We start from the raw sequence: 20,215 nt of genomic DNA, 5'->3' as shown, positions 1-20,215 counted from the left end.
ACGATTGACGAGATTATAACCTGGCACCGTCTGTTCGTTCTGGGCAGTGCTACATGCGCATGCGCTTGTAAATATCCCTGTATATAGTCGTTCCCGTGCTTCGAATATCCTAGACCACGTGACTCCAACGGCGGCTCGTCTGGTGCGCCCGCTGCTGCGATGCCGCGCGCAGCAACCGCGTCGCAGTTCTTGAGAACGCTCGTGACAAATCTTGTGTCCTCGAAACACCGCGCAAACCCCACTGTGCTGTGAAAAGGTGCGGTCAAATTTAGTATAGGCCTTGGCAACAGTGAACGTTGCCAGTAAATTGAGCACTGGAGGGCAGTCTTGGTAGTTTATTGGTTCCAACAGAACGGTTACTTAGAAGCCGGAACAAAGGAAAGACAAACATGCAAGCAGTACGAATTTTCCCCGCAAACACAGTACGCAGCAGCTGGAAAACGGAGAGGCCACATTCGGCCATCCAACCTTCTCTCGTTGTTTCGCCATATTATGGGTCAGTATTCCTTGCCAGTTTTTTTTATTGAATTTTTCTTACTTTCCTAAATGCATCAGTTGGTTTCTATATACTACACATGGTACAGGATATGATTTAAAAATGTTTAAGAATAATATGCGACAAAACTAAGCACGCGTAACTATCATGCTGAAATGTTTCCTCGAAGTACTCGTGCTAATATCTTGGATATAACTTTGAGGTTTTCTAAAACAAAGAGTGACATCACATATTTCTCAGTCTTGGGCAGCTCTTGAAAATTTAACTCTAAGCTTTTTTTTACGTTAATTTAACATTCGCCTGCGCGAGAAACTCCATTGCTGCTTTCGAGCTAGCGGAAAGGCGTCAGGGCTGATCTTGACAGTTACTGCTGTCTGCGTTAAGGCACAATCGCGAGTAGCAACAGCAGAGATCCATAGCACGAAAGTAGAACCCCCGTGAGAGATAAATCGAAAAGTAATGAAATGGGGTCAGAAGTACAGAAACCATGTTTCAATGGTTAAATCAAAGCAGCGTGTATATATATCGGCGATTGGTGAGCCAGACTCGACGCTATTCATCTCCTGTTTCCCCATGCAGGCCTCGAGCCCATTTGGATATTCTTCTGATGCGATTTGGGAGGAAAAGCCTAAGCCCTCTAACAAGATCATGTAACCGCTTGGTGTATGCGGCGAAAGTTGAGAGAGGGTGACAAAGCGAGGCATGCTGCAGCCACAAGCCCGACATTTTTTTTTTCTGTGCCTGAATATTCTATAGCAGCGGCAGGGGGTTACGGGTCACTATATTCAAGGCTGCTCTTTTATCCGCAAACAACGAAGACAAACACGATATTGTGCGCGTTATTCCTCGGGGAAAGCCGTCAGCGCCAGATTTCGCGCGCCTCGAAGCGATGCTTTTGCCGCTCGTTTCGGGGACCATTGCGAAGACCGCTGCGGCAGCAGAAAAGAACTTTCCAGCTCCTCAAAAAAAAAAGAAAGAAACTGTTCAGGATCATAAGTTCCGTTCGTGCACTGTAGGAAGCCCGCGCTGACACCGCTACTTGCTTTCCCTCATATGTTTCCGAGGGAATGTTTACGACCACGGCTGTGCGTGCCATCGTTCATGGTGCAGCTTCGTTCTTACACTTCTTTTCCGGACGTGATTTGCGAGCGCCAATTGAGCAAGCGATGTTTGATGTCTTCTCGAACAGCTCAAAGAGGTTACATGAAGACCACGCTACTAGAGCCTAACGGTTCTTCGTCTTCTTTCAATATCTTTTTTAGTTTATTTCTCTGTTTATTTCTGTGGGAGAAAAAAATACGAAGTTGTAAATGTGAGCCACTGATATTTCTTGACGTTACAGTTATTTTTGTGGTCGTCAGAAATATGAGCGTAACTTTTTTTTTTTTTTTGACAAGACACGATAAATAAACGACCACATTCTTACGGATAAATTGTTATCTGCAGGCTAATTTGTGTGTGTGGACAAAGGAGTGCATAGCAGGAGTTCTTGCGAGCATAGGAAAGAACACCAGAATCCACTATATTACACTAGAGAATAAAAGGACCATTTGCATTAAAGACGGCAGCTGTACGTTACAAATTGAGTGTACTGGGCAACCACTGATTATCTTTTGAGATAACGCTCAGAGCACAGCATCTTACCAGCACTGAAAAACAGTCTTTATCCCCATAAAGTGTTTTTTTTTATTACTACGTATATATATGGCCCTCAAAACTACACACCTGTCCATGTACAGTGACTATTCGCGCCTGTTCTTCCTTCTTTTTTTCATTTATCGTTTAATAATCGTTGTTTCATTGCTTTATTTTTTTTCCGCTCGTCAGTAACTACTAGTGTCTCACCAGTCGGTGTTAGACCCTCAGAATCGACCAAGCAGATTGCCGAGGTTATCAGCGCCAGGAAGGTGAAACAAGGCTCCGAACAATTCAACACACACACAAAAAAAAACACTTCGTGCATCGTAATTACCTATCTTAATGGTTTACAACCGAAAGACCTTATTCTCTCTTGAAGTTACAACCCTGATACAAATAAGGCAAGCGGCATGTCAAAGCACAAATCAATTTTATTCAGTAATACTCGGCGTACCCATGCAACACGTGACTTCAGATTGTTAAAGCAGCATAAGAGTGCTATAGTTACTCTTATAGTTTTCTGCTTGATTTCTGAAGGCATTCAGACTGAGTGACCGTATGTCGCATGGTGCTTTTATCATGTCGGCGACTTCAATGCCCATGAACTCTTCAATTTATTTCCTTAATTTAATGTTCTCGTGCAGTTTGCCTTTCCCCCGGTACGGTATATACCCAACCCCGTTGACTCGAGGTTAACCTCCTTGCTCCTCATTTCCGATTTTAATGCGAAAAGCATTATATGGCTCACGGAGCGGAAATCCCGGTGGCATGACCTGAGATCGTACAAAACGTCTCGTGGTCACAGAGACGCGCTCGTGCCACTGTTCGCGCGCTCGTCGTCGTCGTCTTCCACAGCTGGTTCCGATGCCGCCCATCACGCCAGGGTTTCCGTACCATCCCTCCTTCTGCGAAGGCGCTGACTGCACTGGCCCACTGCCAGTCAATGCGGTGATTTCCGTGAGTTCTGTCGTACGCTCCGATGAACGAACCTTCGATGGAGGTGGTACAAAAAGCCACGTGATCACACAGACAGACCGTTTGGATGGCCGGTCCATATAAAGCGCCGCTCGTCACAGCTCGACCAGTCGGTGGGTAGATGTCGGCGAGTTCTGTCGTGCGCTCAGATGAGGGAACCTTCGACTTTGACTTCTCATTCTGTAGCTGCACCCCGTTTCTTTGGACGTCCACGCAAGTACGCGATCAAGACCGAGGCCAGTGATGCGAGAAATGACACAAGGCAACGTGTAAGCAACACCATTGCGTTTCGTAAAACGAGTCCAACGGGATGACGTCGCAAACCTTTCGCATTTATCCACGTAGTGATCCGCGCAGTACCCTTGACATTTTTCGTATCTATCTCTTCGGAGCAATATCTCCAAATGCTGAATAGTCTAATCATATGAGCGAGAAACTGTAGAAGTGAAAACAACAGCATCAGCAGCAGCAGTTACAGGAGCTTAGGCGGGAACTTCTGGCCAAATCTATAACATTGCGAAATCATGTCGTTCACAGATAGCGCCCGTACGATACATGCCCAAGGTAGAGGTATATCATACATATGCGAGCCTCACCATACAAATATCAGATACAAAAAAAAGCATCTTGCAGTTACTCAATTTCAAGGCGAAGACCACCATTTTCATTTGGAACCGGCCGACAACCGAAGGCCGTCGCTTCAATTTTCCGCGATGTTCAAGAAACGGCCTTGCCCCATAGCACAAATTCTGGACTGGCCTGGACACACTTCTTGAAATGTGCTCCATATGGTTAAGAGCAAGAGGATCTTACGGTCATTGAAATGAAATTGGTGTGTGTGTGTGTGTGTGTGTGTGTGTGTGTGTGTGTGTGTGTGTGTGTGTGTGTGTGTGTGTGTGTGTGTGTGTGTGTGTGCGTGTGCGTGTGCGTGTGCGTGCGCGTGCGCGTGCGTGTGCGTGTGCGTGTGTGTGTGTCTGTGTCTGTGTCTGTGTGTGTGTGTGTGTGTGTATGTGTGTGTGTGTGTGTGTGTGTGTGTGTGTGTGTGTGTGTGTGTGTGTGTGTGTTATTTTATGTTATAGTAACTCGATAACTAATTCGATAGCAATTAGATGGACACTCCAGGCACATTTCTGCCGTCGGTGTCGCCCGGTGGTTCCGTATAAAGTCCAAGGGCGATAAAATCGTCGCCGCGCGCCGTATGCTGTATGCGTCAGTGAAACCTTGAGAGGGTGAGCCGGCGAACGCGGCTTAATCTCACGTGTGCGAGCGAGGAAGGCGGGCCGAAGGCGTGCCTTCTCCTGTAGCGCGCGAGGCACGGAGGAGGTGCGAGGGAGGGGGGGGGGGGGGCGTTCTTCTCCGGCGGCTGCTTATGGAAATTCATCGTGTCTTTTTTTTTTTTTTTTAATCTAGCTAGGACATTGGACATTAGGAGTATAATAGCAAGAGCTTGGTGGCGCAGTGCACCGCCCCGTTCTAAAGGGGGCGCTCATAACATCCGTCCATCAATCATTGCTGCTTACGGCGCGACCGTGAGGGCGCCGTATCTTAAAAGTGATTTGCGACGTAGCCAAAGCGCGCGCCCGCGCAGGCCTCATCTTCAAAGCGATCTGCGATGTTTGCAGTGTGAGCGTAGTGCCGGTAACTTTGTATGCGCTGTGTTTTCGACGTTTCATTCGCGTTGAAGCGAGAGATGCACGAAGGTCAATTCGCTTGCTGCTTTCGCGATTCCTCACACCAGCATTTGGACAGCGAGCTTGAAGCGCTCATTGAGTAAGATATGTTCGGCTTTACCTGCGCCCGCGTTGCACCATGCCTGTTAATTTAATTAACACGTTGGCGGGCTAGTTCGTTTGAATCCATGATAGAATGTGGAAGCGCGACTTAACGAAGACGTAGAAAGAAACAGAAACACGCAGACAACGCTGTCTCTGTGCGTGTTTCTTTCTGTCTTCGTTCAGTCGCGCTTAAGCATTATATCATTGTTAATTTAGTTAGTAAGCGAACGTTTATAAGTTTATACGGGCAATAAAACCACTATCCTTACTTCGTGCAATCGTCTAGTAATTTGCTATCGCAATTGGTGCTTAGCCTTTCGGACGATACTGCGACTTCTTTGTTAATTTGCTATTTACTAATCATTTGCTAATTGAGATTGCAGTATTATCGGTGCAGTGTAAGGTAATTATCCTATTTAGCAGTTTCACTAAAAGACTTTGTAACAGTTCGTTCCACTAGACGTGTCCCAATTGCGTAATTGAAACCCTGCTGTAATGCAGTCGTGTCCGTTCTACAGAAATCCTTCTGACATAACAAAATTTCGCTACGTGCTCAAGAAACATTTAAAGCGAAAGCTCTATTTTCCGACCTTCCCACCCTTCCAGGGTTTCGTTTGCGCTGGTAGCTAAGGATCGTTTCTAGACGAATCGACTACTTGGGTCACTCGGTATGTGAAACCGGATATGTACCACTTGGTCTGCGTTGTTGAGTAAGTTTTTGTATGTGCAACTGTGTTTTTGCCTCTCGTTGTGTGTCATTGGGTATGTGCACATTGTTGGCCATCGCCTCAAAATTGGTAAGTACAACTGTGACACAAGTGCTATAGTTGGGAAAACGCGGGGAAAGCGGGAGATCTAAATTCAAAAGAGTACGCATTTGGGCTCGTTGGTTCATGATTACGAGCAATAAAAACAGCGCTAAACGACGGATTTTTATAACGATAAGCTTTTTATACAGAAGAAAGGTGTGTGCATCGGTTCATGTATAGCCCCTGTTCTTAGTGACATTTTATTAGCCAGCTATGACCGCAATCTTGTAACTAAGCTCAGCCAGACAAGCACTGTAAAAGTGATGCGATACGTCGATGACTTTCAAATTTTTTACAATACTAACGCCACTGACGCGCAGCCTGCTGCTGCTATAATATTTGACTTGTTCCGCACAGTTCTAGATTCTTTCGAATTGACCACGGAGCATCCGTCAGACAACAAACTCCGTTTCTTAGACTTGGAGCTAACGTTCTCAAGCAATCATGTATGTTGGGGTTACGCTCCTCGGTCTCATAAGCACCTTCTTCCATTTTCGTCCGCGCACTCAAAGATAGTCAAGCGCGGTATAGCAAGTTCCTGCATGAAGGCGGCCCTCATCCGGTCATGTGACCACCAAGTGGATGTAAGCTTCGAAAAGCAAGTAGCCAGACTGAAGCTCGCAGGGTTCTCGGTACCACTTTTGACCAGCATCGCCGAAAGCCTCGTAGCGAACCTTAAAGGAAAGCAGTCGGCAGCTGCTCTGTCCGAGAATCGCTCACGGCAAGTGGTTGCGGTAATACCATATGTTCACCAGGTTGCGCACAACCTCAAAAAGGTTGTCAGTAGGGCAGGCGTCAGGTTGCTGTTTACTGCCAAAAATAAGTTAGGTAGCCTGTGCCACCAAGTCAATAGGGTAAGCAATAACAACAAAAAAGTTGTAAAAAACAGCACAGACAGAGGTTTGTTGCTGACTGTTGTGACTGTGTGGTTTACAAGATCCCTCTTTCATGCAAGCGTTTTTATATCGGCCAAACGGGGCGTTGCATCAACGACCGCATGCTTGAGCACTTCAACAAATTTCAAAAACGGGCAAAAGATAGTCAGTTGTCACTACATTGCAATGAATGCGGCTGTAAGCCATCCTTCGAAGGTGTAACCTATCTGTCAAAATATCGTGATGACCGCGCACGCCTTATATCCGAAGCCTTCCACATTCACGTTAGTGGTGAAGCATGTGTAAGCCTCCCGTCCATCTCTCTCCTTCCAAAGGAGATTGCCTTCTTATCACATTAATTGCATTCCCCCTGCACATGCCCTATCCTGTAGATTCTGTGGTTTCAGATAGCGGCGGAGCATATATATGCTGAATGACGGAATAAACACACTTTGGTTGTTAGTCAGCGCCGTTGTCTGTGTCCCTTCACTCGTCCCGTCGTTTAGCGCTGTTTTTATTGCTCGTAATCGAAATTCAGGACGATGAGCAATACGAGAACAAGGTAAAAGCGGAAGCCAATGTTTTGACAAGTGGACTTGTTTTTTCAACACTTTCAAGGCGTTCAAAAAAAGAACAAGCTTTTACCTTGTTCTCATTTTGCTCAAGTGCTATAGTAGTGCTCCGGTGATTCGCTAGTGCTGCTACCTCGCTAGCTCAAGTAAGCTATGTGTCATTTGAATTACATTTTTTATTAAACAATCTTCCCAGGCGTTTATATCTATACCCTTATATGTCCCTTAATAGGGATTTTTCCTTTTTCCGTCTATTTATTCTCCTTTTTTCCTTTTTTACTTTCTGCTGCAGACATATGCCACCTCCGCCTCATAAAATAAGGGTGATTATATACATGCCTGTTTGGGCCATGCGCCAGTGCTAAAAAAGATCAGATGCTTTACCAGCTTCGTTACATCTCCAATTCATCGCCTTAGAAAGTTATCTATCCGCGAATATATAAGAGGGAAGAAAAGACAGACCAGAGAAATAAACAAAGCACTGCACTTCGATATCCTCATCACAGTGTAATATACACAAGTAAAAAGTGCGACATAAAGCGCTAGAACCTAGGAGAACACACCGCTTCCCTAGAGGGCAGATGTATGAGAAACATTACCAGAATACATTCGGCTGCCAAGCCACCGAGAGGTCTTCTACGCTTTCCCACTCGCAGCTGGATCAAGAAACAAATATTGATACAATGAGCACTCGATGGACAGCCGTACAAGTGCGTATAGAGTGAGGTGTACTGCGCAAGCTCCTATCGTTTCGAGCGCGTAGCCATGCTCTTGAGTGCTCGCAGGCCTGATGCGTTCAGAAAAAGAAGTAAATACCTCTGTCGGTGCGCTCAGGTTAGTAGGAAACGAGACTTTTCCTCGCACGAGATTAGCCTGTCAGCCAGATGACACGCTGTCTTGTGTTCGATGTTGCCTCTTGACTGCCAGCTTCATTTCGCCGAACGCCGCTCTGCGTCTTCCGACCTTCAGTGTCACTAAATACGATGGACTTCTAATACGTAACTTGGACATCAGTGTATTCTAGGGGGCAATGAATGGTTGCGTATAGCGTGCCTAGCTTTGGGGCTTAGAGAAACCGCAAGCACGGGTGTCGCGTTTTGGTTCTATTTAGTTCGTTTTGGTTGCGTATTCTATCGCTTTGGTTTTAGGACAGCGCCTTACGCTTTGCTTCGGTGCTTCTGTGCATCCTCCCACGTGCCTTGTGTGCTCACTCACTCCCTCTGTTCCTCCTTCTCTTCCCACTTTTCTATATTACCAGCGTAGAGTAGCAGACCAGACTCTCGCCTGGTTGACCTACTTCCATTCCTTTCCTTGCTTTGGCTCTCTCTCTCGCTCTCTCTCTCTCTCTCTCTCTCTCTCTCTCTCTCTCTCTGTCTCATGGCGGACTCCAGGAGTACCGTCGGTCTCACACGCAGCAATGAGCTGCGGAACAACTAAATTTTCTTAACAGAATCTCTACAAAGGAATTTTTTCATGGAAGAAGTTAAAGACCGAGACACGCTTTGCGATTGTTTAGGGTAACATATTTTGCATGCCTTCTCTACTTCTTCGAGAACACACTTATTCTGTTCTGTTTTATACTATTCACTTCAGCAACATGCATAGACCTCCAACCTCACTATTCTATCGCGTTTTATGCATATAGGCCGTGACGGGAGAACTACGTCTTGTTTTTGTTTTTTTCAACCCTGTTATTCCTAAAGACTTCTGATAAGCTTATGCATGACTCAGCTAGCGAGCGAGCTATATCGACATCAGGTGCGGAAGGTTATCAGCTCATCAGCCCATTAGCTCTCATCTAGAGAAGCAAAGTATAGAAGAAGCAGAAGACGTTTTACCATCGACTCCCTGGTCCGGCAACTTGCGCACACGGATGTTGGAAGGAAATTGCACACGCAACTTTTCTTCACCCCTAAGGCCTGGCGAACAGCTAAGAAACAAAGCCTGGGAAAATAACACGCCGATAAGCCTGGCGTTGCCAAAGACCCCATTTCCCTAACTTCTGTCCATATATAGTCGGCGAGAAACATGTGCGCTTTGTGGACTGCCACTCTTTTATTGTCTCGTGGCCGGCTTCCTTTTATCGCGTGTCCATCGAGCAGCCATTATCCGCTTCTGCTAAGCACTAACCTCTACCGACAATTTTTATTTCCATGATTATATTACGAGAGCCCTTTCATTATTTTCCTTTAAAACTGATGTTGCATCTCGCTACTCGCTGAAGTTCTTTTGTCCTCATGTGTGTTGAAGGGTCGATATAACGCTGAAGCGCTCGTTGTCGTTTCAGCAGGGGTGCCATGGCTCTCGCTGGATTTTTTGTTCCTTTCTTGTTTCCCGATTTCGCAAATCTCATGACTCTCCTTATTTATAACGCAAAAGTGCATTTCTTAGTAATGAACGCGCATAAATCACAGCTGTTATTCTCTGAGTGTTTGTAAACCTTGCAAGCATTACGCCACACGTTCGCCTTCTTTATTGCAAATGCACGAACTGTAGTTGGCCAGGAATATTGTACGAATATATAGGAAGGCGTTGCAACTGTCACGCTCCTTCACAGAAGCAACTTCTGAAGTCGAAAGTGAATAGTTTAATCACAATGCGGGCAGTTTAATCAGCCATAAGAACTCAAACAGGACGCAGTCAGAGCTTCATCATTTCACGTTTGTCGTTTCGTCGTTCTCTGGGCTCACTCTGTCTTCTTCTGAATTTCAGGCCCTGCCGACGCCGTGATAAAGAACGCGGCCGACAATGACTCCCGAAGAAAAAATGTTAGAGGTACGTAGAGAGAAAGAAATTAGATGTGGGCAGTAATTTTCGTTTAGGGCCAAGAATCTGACGTAGCTATATACGTGCTAGTCTTGCAAGTAAGGCGGCTGTGGCAAGGTAGTGCTTTCAAAAGCGCCTCCTATTTATAGGTGTTTGCTTTAGGCTTCTTTGCGATGCTTTCGGGGCAGCGAAGATCACGTCCGATCTATATGTGCGTTCACGCTAAGGGACCTTATGTGGTCAAAGCTAATTTAAATCCCTCCAGAACGGCACCTGTCATAGTCCCATGCGGTGTTGCTTCGGGAGGCGAAATCCCGTAATTTGATTCTATTGTAATTAAAAAAAAATTTATGTGTTTCAACGTGGCAGGATACGTGTTAGAGCAAAGTGTATGAGAGGGGACTATAACGCAGCAGGCGAGCGCAGTGTACTAGACATATCCGTACTAGATTCCACGCATATCATTCTGTCCAAAATTATATGCACAGTTTTGTATAGGTCGCACGAAACCATGTAAGTATGCACAAAACCATGCAAGCATGCACAAACAAAGAAAGCGTCTCTTTAATAGCAAATCATCTCCACTGTGATCTCCTTATCACACCGATTGCTGCCATGAGCGGTGGGTGCACAAAAGCCGACCACTAATAAAGCGCTCTTACATAAGACAAGTTTACTGAACACTGGCTGAGGGATAGAATCCAGGATAGATTCCGGAGCTATCCATTTCTTTGTGCCACTTACCTTTGGCGCGCTGCCTTCGTTAATGTTATTCCCAAGAACAAAATTGGATGAAATCTGCTCTTACGAACAGTTCTATCGTTAGAACATTCCTGCGATTAAGAACCCATGGGTTTAATTGAACAACGTTTTGTTTTTTCTTTTTAACGGCGAAGCTGTTAAGGGCTACTTTCCCCACTATGGTGTCCGAGTATAGAAAAAAATACCGAAGACAGTGCAATGCCGGGCCGATCCGCGGCGGAGGTGCAGTTCGCCATTAAGGGGCCCACATACTCAGCTTCGCTGGTCATCCTTCTTCACAAAGAGAAAAGGCACTGAGCTTTTTTCTTTTTTTCTATCTTTTCTTCTTAAGAGTGGGTGGGGGGGGGGGGGGAGGTAGGTGCCTTAATAACTGCGTATAGCTATTGAATAAAGGGAACTGTGGACATTTTAGCGTCGAATAGCCAGGTGAGAGCCAGGGTGAAGTGCAAAGAAGCGATATAGCGGATACTGCAGCAGCCGCATCTAGTCGATACGATCGACCCTGGTGGCGCGCGGCCACAAACTAACCTGGATCACCTTCTGAAAACAAGAAATGGAGCGAATGTGTATTACAGAAAGGCCTCGTCAAGGCTTTTCTTCCTCCCACAGTATTTCCGCTCACGTCATCTCCTGTCTTCTCTTTCTTCATCTTTCTTTTTCTTTTTTTCGTTCATTTGCAGATATAGATTTCAAAATTCAATGGTTAACGAACAACGCGAAGTATAGCAGTCTGAAAAGTCCAAAAATCAGTAAGCAGTTAGGGACAACTCAAACACCACCTGAGCAACACAGGTAGCAGCAATCAAATAATTAAATAAACAATTAAATAAATAAATAATTAAATAAATAAATAAATAAAATACAAAAATAAATTAAATAACTAAAATTAATAATAACAAGCACGCTTCGAATCTGCATAGTATACACGCTACGTGCCACATGCACTAATTCATTGTCGTACTCGTATTACAGAGGAATTGGGGTTTGTGTGCGCAGACAAGTCTCGCGAAACGTTCGTAACCAGTACCGTGCAGTGTCATCCTAAATATGTGCTTGTGTGCGTTTTGGTAACATTTTCTTACGTGTCTTATCGAAGTGTGTCGCCGTTTCTGTTTAACTGCGCTCTTCACGTGCTTCCAAGGCGTTTGCCTGGGAACTGTGTGACTTTGCAGTAGGCGTAACTATCAATGCAGATGATAGCTCTCTGTCGATCATCAGTCTTCTTCGCCTTCGTCCATGCCTTCGTGCAAGTCAAGGTTCCGAACGTGGGTTCAGAGTATTTGGGTGAAGTTGGCCTACAGATGTCAGCTGTTAAGTCGGTTGCGATCGTACGTCATCCCAGACAACGCGGTCGTCCAACGATGAGCTGACTGTGCCTGGGCGAGACACCAATACATTGGGTACGATGATGCCCTTACTTGGGCACAATTATTGATGATCGCATCGTTTGGGGCCCTGCCATTAAAGTAGAGTGCAAGTCGCAATTTCTCCTTCGGTATGCAACCGCCTTGACTCAAAGATGTTGGCTGCAGCGAGACGCCATCGCAGCAGGTGCATAAATGATCGGTATTCTGTGGCGCGATGTATACATTAACAGTCCTGAATGTGCTGCCTAGTTTTATGGCCCAATCGGAACGTAATTATTGTGGGATCCTCCGATGTATGCGCGGGTTACCTCGTGAAACGCGAATTGTTGCGGTCTTGACTGAATCACGTCAGCTGATTTAAGGCTGAAAACAGGTCAGCTAATCCTACATAATATCGAGCGTTGGCACCACGCGTTTTTGTTGTACAGAGGTAGGTTCCCGGAAGTTTCTCCTTTGCCATGCGGCAGATAGCAGTATTACGATCAAGAACACTTCCCAGTAATCATCTAAAGAAAGCACTTAAACTACACACAGAAATGAAATGTAGGTTTACAGCTAATTGATATTACCGTAAGCGTCTTGTTATCGACGTAGTAGTTCTGCGGAAAGCAGAACTACTAGCAATAGCAATAGCAATAGCTTGTAGCAATAGCTACGAACGGGTGAATGTCTCATTTTCCATTTATTCGCGTCTTGTTATCGTAATGATAAGCATCGTCGGCAATGAACAAAATGGTAATCTGAATGACAACATTCACGCATCTCTTGAAGGAGGGAAGGCCCTTGCTTGTCTTTTCAAGTCTGGAACTTTCCTAGGCATAACTTCCTCAAGAGGGCGTTGCCAGTTTATATCATTCTGTATTCTATATTTATTTGGCAAAGCAGTTTGTATCCCCACGACTGAGTTTTTTTTCTTGGTCATCTTGTAATATGTTATTTTCGAAGCAATTTCCTAAGAATTTTTCACCAAACGATTGAACAATAATGTGCTTTTTCACAGCGTCTGCACAATAATGCCGTCCCTAAACAAGCTTTCCGACTAAAAAGGCTCTTCTAAGAAGCAGTTATTTGCTAGGTCAAATTCATCTTTTGCTACACGTGTTTTGATCTATGGCTCTAAGAAGTGTTATAGGAAAGGTGAAAGAGTTTGCGCAGGGTAAAGTGAAACGTGAATACAAGACATATATTTTTCCTCCTTTCTTTCTTTATCCTTTTTTTAAGCATAAATAAGGAGATGTCACCGAAATATGGTGTCGGTTTCTTCTCTTTTCATGAATAATATACTCCATAACGTCTAATAATGTCAGGAATGTAACTTATGATTAGATAATATTACATAAATAAAATTATCTATTGCAGTGCTCTCATTGAAAATGGTCTGAGCAAACGGGGTCTTAATCAAAAGAATACTACATTGGCTTTGGTAATTAAACTTTATTAGGTATACAGGAGAAAGTTTAGCAAAAAGATGAAGCCATTGTCTTCGCCTCTTCGGGCTGCCTTGCTTTGAAAATGTTTTAACTAACTTGGTCAAACAAAAGTACTCCAGACTATAATATTGGATGCCGAAACTCTTTCTCTTACGAGACTTAAAACGCCATGAATGTCTAGTTCAGCCACGTGCACATTATCGCTTTCTTTCTATACTTGTACGAAGTGTTCGATAACTTACCTTGGAGCAGTAGTTCCGAAAGTACAAGGGAAAAATATATTCATGATGATCAATGGCGTCCCCCGTCCTCATTAGCAGCAAAGCCAGTTGCGCTTGCATTTTGGGCGGTTGCAACTGAGCCTAAATTAAGCCAGATGATCATTTTCCAAACGGACTGGTGAAACGAGTGGAGAATATCCTTTCCCTAATTTCCTTCTATTCTTTTTTTTTCGTTTGCTTACCATTTACCATAAGAAATTGACGCTGGAAAACTACATGTCTTCGAAAGCTGGCATGCGACCCCTCAAGGACCTTTGTCATTTACAGAACTGGCAAACGAAAGCGTCCTTCTGTCGTCTCTCTGCAGCATCGCACCGCCGAGGCATAACCCACAACCCCTACCCTCATCTCTTCTTCTCCCCCCCCCCCTTTCTTTTGTCCACATGTTTGGGGAAACCACTTGTGCCAACTATTCAGTATTTCTACATTGTTAATTTCTTTGTTTTGTCGCTGGCTTGGCACGCTTGCGTTGTAACGAATAAGGATTCAATTGGCTACGATTTACGACAATTCGAGTCCATAGTATTTCTTAGGCATAACTCGTCAAGAGTAAAGTGGTTGCTTGAGCTAATTCATGAGGCATCGTCGAGTGTGTACAGCGCAGCGGTAACAACAGGGACAAAAAAGGAGACACGGATGATGGCTGTATTCCTTCTGAACGTTATTGTCAAAAACATTGAAATATATACAAATGGAGGGCAAGAACAGGGCATTGCCTTCTGTTTTCTATATTTATTTTGGCAAAGTAGTTTTTCTTTTCTTTTTTCTCTTGTCTCCCGTCAGCGGTCGAGCGGCTTCGTTCTTGCGGGTATTTTGTAGACAGGCATGAAAAATAACGACAAACTATAAGTTCATTATATCTTCTGTGATTTGTCATGAGAGGAAAAGAGAATCACGATCGTAGGGCATCATGGGATAATTCTGAAAGGGTCTTCCAGCTTCTCCAGAGTGAACTAGCCAAGGAAAGGGCTCTAGATAAACAAGCATATAAAGATATAATGGCTAACTTATCAGCATTCACTCCGAACTGCGTTAGACGCTCTTAATGGCACGTAGAACGACATAGGTATCAGACGCCCCCTTATTTCATGCAATATATTATGTGCAGTGCGTGAGGCGCACCACATTCATGACTGCTGTGTGTGATTGTGTTGTTCCGTTACATCTACGTCCGCATCCATTGCATAACGGCAACAAACATCCAATTTTCCTTCCGCTCACTCTGTTCCTTTCTCGGTCCCTTGCTTCTCGGCTTGTAATTCACATGCGTTTTCGTATTATTGCAGCTGTTGCCGTATTGATTGGATGCGCCGTATTGTTACCGAATTCGAAACTACACAGAGCCCATATCTGCGGCGATTTCTTTTGTCTTTATAGCAATCAGCATACTGTCCTCGCTCTTTTCTTTTTCTTACAGAATGCTTACCATTCTATCTGTGCTTCCTCTCCACCGACTCTTCATACCCTTCTAGCTGCTTCCTCTTGTCTCTGCAAGTCAGCGCACGAACACGTCGCTGCAACGAATGATGCTTACCAGATTCGCAGCGTACTCCCCGCAAGTTCGCGTTATGACGGCCGAGCAAGGCAGAAGCAACGCAGGCGCGACACAGCAATTCGACCCGCCTTTCCAGTTGCTTTCTATAGCTCCTACTTTGGCTTTTTCGTTCGTCGAGTCCTTCCTGCTGCCACGCTCGGGCGGACGTCGTCGGGAAAGAAACAAAGATAGGCGCGCTGGTGGGCCGTTTCGATGACAACGCGCCCTACTTCCTTCCGGAGTCGCTTCCCTACTTCGCCGCCGCCGCCGCCGGTGCCTTTTCACCCTTCCGCGACGGCGATGATACATCCGATACACGCTCGGCGATTGCGCGCTCCCGTGGATGTCTGCTGCTGTGCTTGTACAACGTTGTCGTATAGTTGCGGCCTACTAATGGCTCTGATAAGCGTCTTCGGCTTCGTGCTTACGCTCCAGCCGCAGGCCATTGTGGGGAAGCAAAGTGCTGCGGTTACGACGGGGCCCTTCTCGTGGAACTTATTTCAGAGCGCTTTTATTTTTTTGTGCGTTGGTGGTGTAACAGGCGGGCTTAAGGAAAGCTACGACATCGTGTACTCATGGAGAAAGTGCCGTGGTCATCTCCCAACAGCTTCAGTTACGGCTCGTAACGATAAACAGCACTTAATGGTGCGCGTCCTGCGACGCGTGAAATCGCTGTCACTGACAGAGAAAGTGCGGAGGAGCGAATTCGCCACTCTTTCTTTTTTCGAGATAGAGGTAAGGATTCGTGCAAGTTGGTTTAACTTCTTTATGACGGCAGTGCAAGGACTCAGAGAAAAGAAGCGCACCAGGCAAAGGCACGGTGATTGTCCCGTGGGCTTTTTTTTTTTTTTTGCCCCCTGTGTGACCGTCCGATTCGCACTGTCGTTATACTGCTTTTGTCATTATTGCGCCATCTGGCACGAAGGTGTTTGTTTTCATTCTGTGTCCCTCAGTAGACCACCTCGTTTTATTGGGGAACAGAACTTTTTCACATTATTCCCAGTCTGCTAGCACTCTGCAGAACCCTAAGCAGCGCAAGAAATGTGGTAGCCTTCCAGCCAGCACACGATTACTAAACATTTTACAAATTGCAACATATTGTAGTAGTAATAAACTTTATTAAGACAAGGAGTGGGGAAAGGGGTCAAAGAGCGATGGGTGGCTCTCTTAGTCCAGGGCTCCACTAGACTTGGCCGCCCGCTGGACTTGCTGAACGAGTGTCCTCTGCACCCTCAGGTCCAAGCTGGCGATCTGTGGTGACATTTAATGTATCCAGACGTCACAGCGCGTTATGAGGGACGCCGTAGCGGAGGACACGCAAAGCACGGTACACTAGCTTTCTTACATTTCCTCCTGCACGAATGGATCGTACAATGCACCTCTGAAAAAAAAAATGGTGATGCCTTATAGCTCAGCTAGTCGCCACAATGCTGCGAAATGTTTGGCAAAAAAAAAAATAAACGTCGACAACTAGTTTTGAACTCCAACCAAGTCTTCCCCTATATTTGTGATGTTTGAAAGAACGCTGGTTGAGTTGGCGTGGAATGACCTCTATTGCTGAAGCTTTTGGTATAGCGCGGTTGCTCGAAGCACTCCCTATAAGTGCAGCATGGTGGGTGCTTGTGACGCACCGAACACTTTGCATTTAGAAGAGTGTGAAGTGCCTCTGTAGGAGGGTTCGCCGCCTCTGAAATTGCGCCTACGTTGTTCCGACATCAACTAGAATGTGTGTTAAGTGTCGGTGTACATTTATTTCTTCCCGTCCTCGTCGAGCGCGCGATGCGCTCTAGCACTATCCTCGTTCAGAGATTGGCAGCCAAGTACGCGCAAGTAGAGTTCAATGCCGGTGTAGTGCAGGGACGACATTTCAAATTATTTTCCTTCGTGAGCTTCATCGACGAAGGCTTCATCGACGTGGCTTCATAACGTAGGCGCGCGGAACGCCGTTCCGCGCGCCTACGTTATCACTAGCATCGGCCAGCCAATGAGCGGTGGACAGTAAGAAAAGAAAAAGAGAATGTAGCAAAAAGAAAAGAATAGTTACACTACACCAGCGCGGCTTCTTTAACCATTGGGAGTAAAAAGCAGGCATCGAAAGAAACATCTATTTTGTTAGGCTACACTATAGTATCAGTGATTAGGAGGATTGAGGAAGAGATTAAATGCGCTCTGTTTACTCGTGCCTCTGTGCAGTAGAATATCCTACTTCCCAACATTTGTCATTTCTTTCGTGTAACCAAGCAACCAAGAACATGGTGTTTTCGGACGCTCTTGACAAAGTGTTTGTCCAGTGTGAGTAAACACTAAAAATTCAATCGTTAATTCTCAATAAGACCCTGGTTTCAAGCATTTCGCGGCAATCATTTAGAGCAGCAAGAAGATTGAAAATATGTGCATGTTCAGCGTGAAGTTAAGAATGAAGTAATAGGCCATAAGTGGAGGTAGAAAAATAGTTGTACAACGTTTGCTCTAAATAAAGAGTACCGGTATTCTTACAGCGCCATTGCATTTTCTTTTCTTTTTTTTCGAAGGGGGGGGGGGAGCCTTGTCTTTTGTGTGTTCTTAATGCTTAACCCCCTTGATTGTATCATACAGAGCCCGTTGCCATCGATTGTACAGAGGTGGTATATTCTCTTTTATTACATACATCTTCAAAACTTCTCGCCAACAATGTCTCGCAATGTTCAACTTTCTCTTAATACTGATATCACAAACACACATGCACATGGCGTTGTAAATGGGCACATGATTCCCACAGAAAAACGGCCACCGTACTTCTTCCTTTTCTCTTCCTTTGCCGCCGTCATATTACTCGTCGCTTGTGTCGCCGTCGTAACGTAAGACCGCAGAGCCGCACGAGTAGCGTCGATGACTGCAGCGTTTCCGCAAGAGGCTATGAAGCCCGATGCCGCGACCGTTATTCTTCATTTCGTCGGGCATGCACAGCATGACACGAACACAAAAGCTGGCGAACTATAGAGCCTGTACGCAAAGGGGCACGTACGCAGAATGGTGGTCGCGTAGCAAGACGACGTGCTGCCGGAGCCACAAAGCATGACTAGTTCGGAGGTGGGAGCACACGCGGAGCGGCTGGCCTCTCTTGGAGCACAAAGTCATGACTCGGTCATTTCCGCCAATCCGAGAATTCGCGAGTGAACCACATTGACCGGTTTCTAAATGATGCGAGCTCTTTGCTTCATACGGCGAAAAATTTCGATCATACATGTTTAGGAAATGTAGAAGTTCTGCTGATCTGTTCGAATAAAAACAAAAGTTGGTGCGATGATGATAAAAATTTATTGGTCAAAATGAATGGTTCAGATGACTGCTGACAAAGGCAGCCAGAAGCCCCTGGGCGTCGGTGGCTTTCACGGACCAGACCAGCACCGTTCTCTTTTTTTTTTCCTTTTTTTTTTTGACGGCTCGGTCAGAGCTGCGCATCAGTGCCTCCCCCTGCTCCATAGTCTTCAAATTAGCGCGAGGAAATGGTGGTTCCGTGCATTTCCACATGATGGGAGTGAACTTCGCGAATTCATTACAAAGCTTCCACGTGCCCGCGTAGTCGTATTGTGCACTCCGCAATTCTAAGTACCAGCAGTACTGAATGTGTCATGTCTCCATGGAGTACTAAATGCAATTTCTTTAACGTCCAGGAAGGTATCGACAAGTGTACAAGCCATAAGATGGGCTGCAGAATTGTAAGATCAATCGCCCTGTCGTAATTTTCTCTGCTACAGCTGAGAAACACACAACAATTTCATCAAAGAGAATGCAAACATTTAAGTCGTTTATGCGCCACTGCGAGTAATGGCTTGGTTTGATTTCTTCTTTTTTTTTTCTAGGCCTGCACATCGACTTGCCAAGCGTTAAGCGAATAGTGAGAAGAATGCTCATTTATATGTGCTAGAAACCGCGCAAACCGCGCGAAGCCCCTCCATTAGGTGAATTTTGCCACGTTGTTTGCCGGTGAGTTTTGCCACGCTGTTTTGATTCAGTTCTTTCCGAAGCCTGTATGTGAACATATTTATCATCATCGCTGATGCGACTTCTCAAGTTGGTGGGGTGGTCATCCAGAGGACGTGTGTTCTAGCGTGCATGCTAAATTTACAAGGCCAAAGTTGGGAAGATATGATTAGCAGCTGTAGCGGTGCTGATGAAAGAGGAATCGCGTGTGCCTAGCATGCAAGCGTAACTCTAGGGGCGAACTCGTCTTTTGCCGACCAAGCGCACCATATTCGTTCGTAACAAAGACAGACCGGTCCGTCGTCGCCGTGTGACTCTCCCCGAAAGAGCAAACAAGCGATGCCCGCGCTATAGGGTTTCTCACGCAAGCGTTAAATATTAAGGTAACCTGAAACAATATCCTTTCCAAGCAATAATCAGGCTTATAGCTGCCTATTAGTTTCAATAGCAAAAAGAGGATGAAATTCGTGAGACATGCTGTTCCGTCGTTGGTATTTCATTTTAGCCAATCCGTCGAAGAGAAGCGTTTCACTGCCTATAAATTGCTTCCGACAGCTCCTTGGTACACTGCCATCCCAAACACGTTGCTGCTCCACACGGCCCCCGCATACTGCAAATGCGAATGATGACGCGAGTACCACACCCAGCGTCCGCCATTCTTTTTCTGGGTATACGGTGGCATTGAATGGAGCTCATATCTGACAGACGCTCTATCCAGCAGTCCGTGAGCATCTGCAAAAGTGGGATCTCCCGCAAGTCGTCGACGAAATGTCGTCGTCGTAACCACGTTCCCGGAAGCGGAAATAAACTCGCGGTTGCGACATGGTGATTGCTTGCCGAGAGGGGAGAGCCTGTCGCCGCCATGGCACTGCCCGTCTCCTTGCCTTTATCTTTTTAGCGTCAGCCGAGGCATACGTTTCTTGGAACTCGGCAATATGCTTGTATGATGCACGAAGCCTTCCGTCTGGCAAG

At 45.6% G+C, this 20,215-nt stretch overlaps 1 long non-coding RNA gene across 2 annotated transcripts in view; it reads left to right on the top strand.

The window, feature by feature from the left end:
* The window catches only part of LOC135902103 (uncharacterized), a 204,091-nt gene that overhangs the window by 180,765 nt on the left and 3,111 nt on the right, over nucleotides 1–20,215 (top strand). Inside the window, exons 2-3 of one of the 2 annotated variants that reach the window (XR_010564401.2) lie at nucleotides 9,853–9,915; nucleotides 19,123–19,246. This is a non-coding gene — a long non-coding RNA (uncharacterized lncRNA). The remainder of the gene's footprint in view (nucleotides 1–9,852; nucleotides 9,916–19,122; nucleotides 19,247–20,215) is intronic. The other variant, XR_010564406.2, reaches the window with a different exon arrangement.

The sequence above is a fragment of the Dermacentor albipictus genome, chromosome 1, assembly GCF_038994185.2.
Source record: "Dermacentor albipictus isolate Rhodes 1998 colony chromosome 1, USDA_Dalb.pri_finalv2, whole genome shotgun sequence".
In the NCBI taxonomy this organism is placed as follows: domain Eukaryota; kingdom Metazoa; phylum Arthropoda; class Arachnida; order Ixodida; family Ixodidae; genus Dermacentor; species Dermacentor albipictus.
Note: the sequence above shows the minus strand (reverse complement) of the source record. Positions and strands in the feature narration are given on the sequence as shown.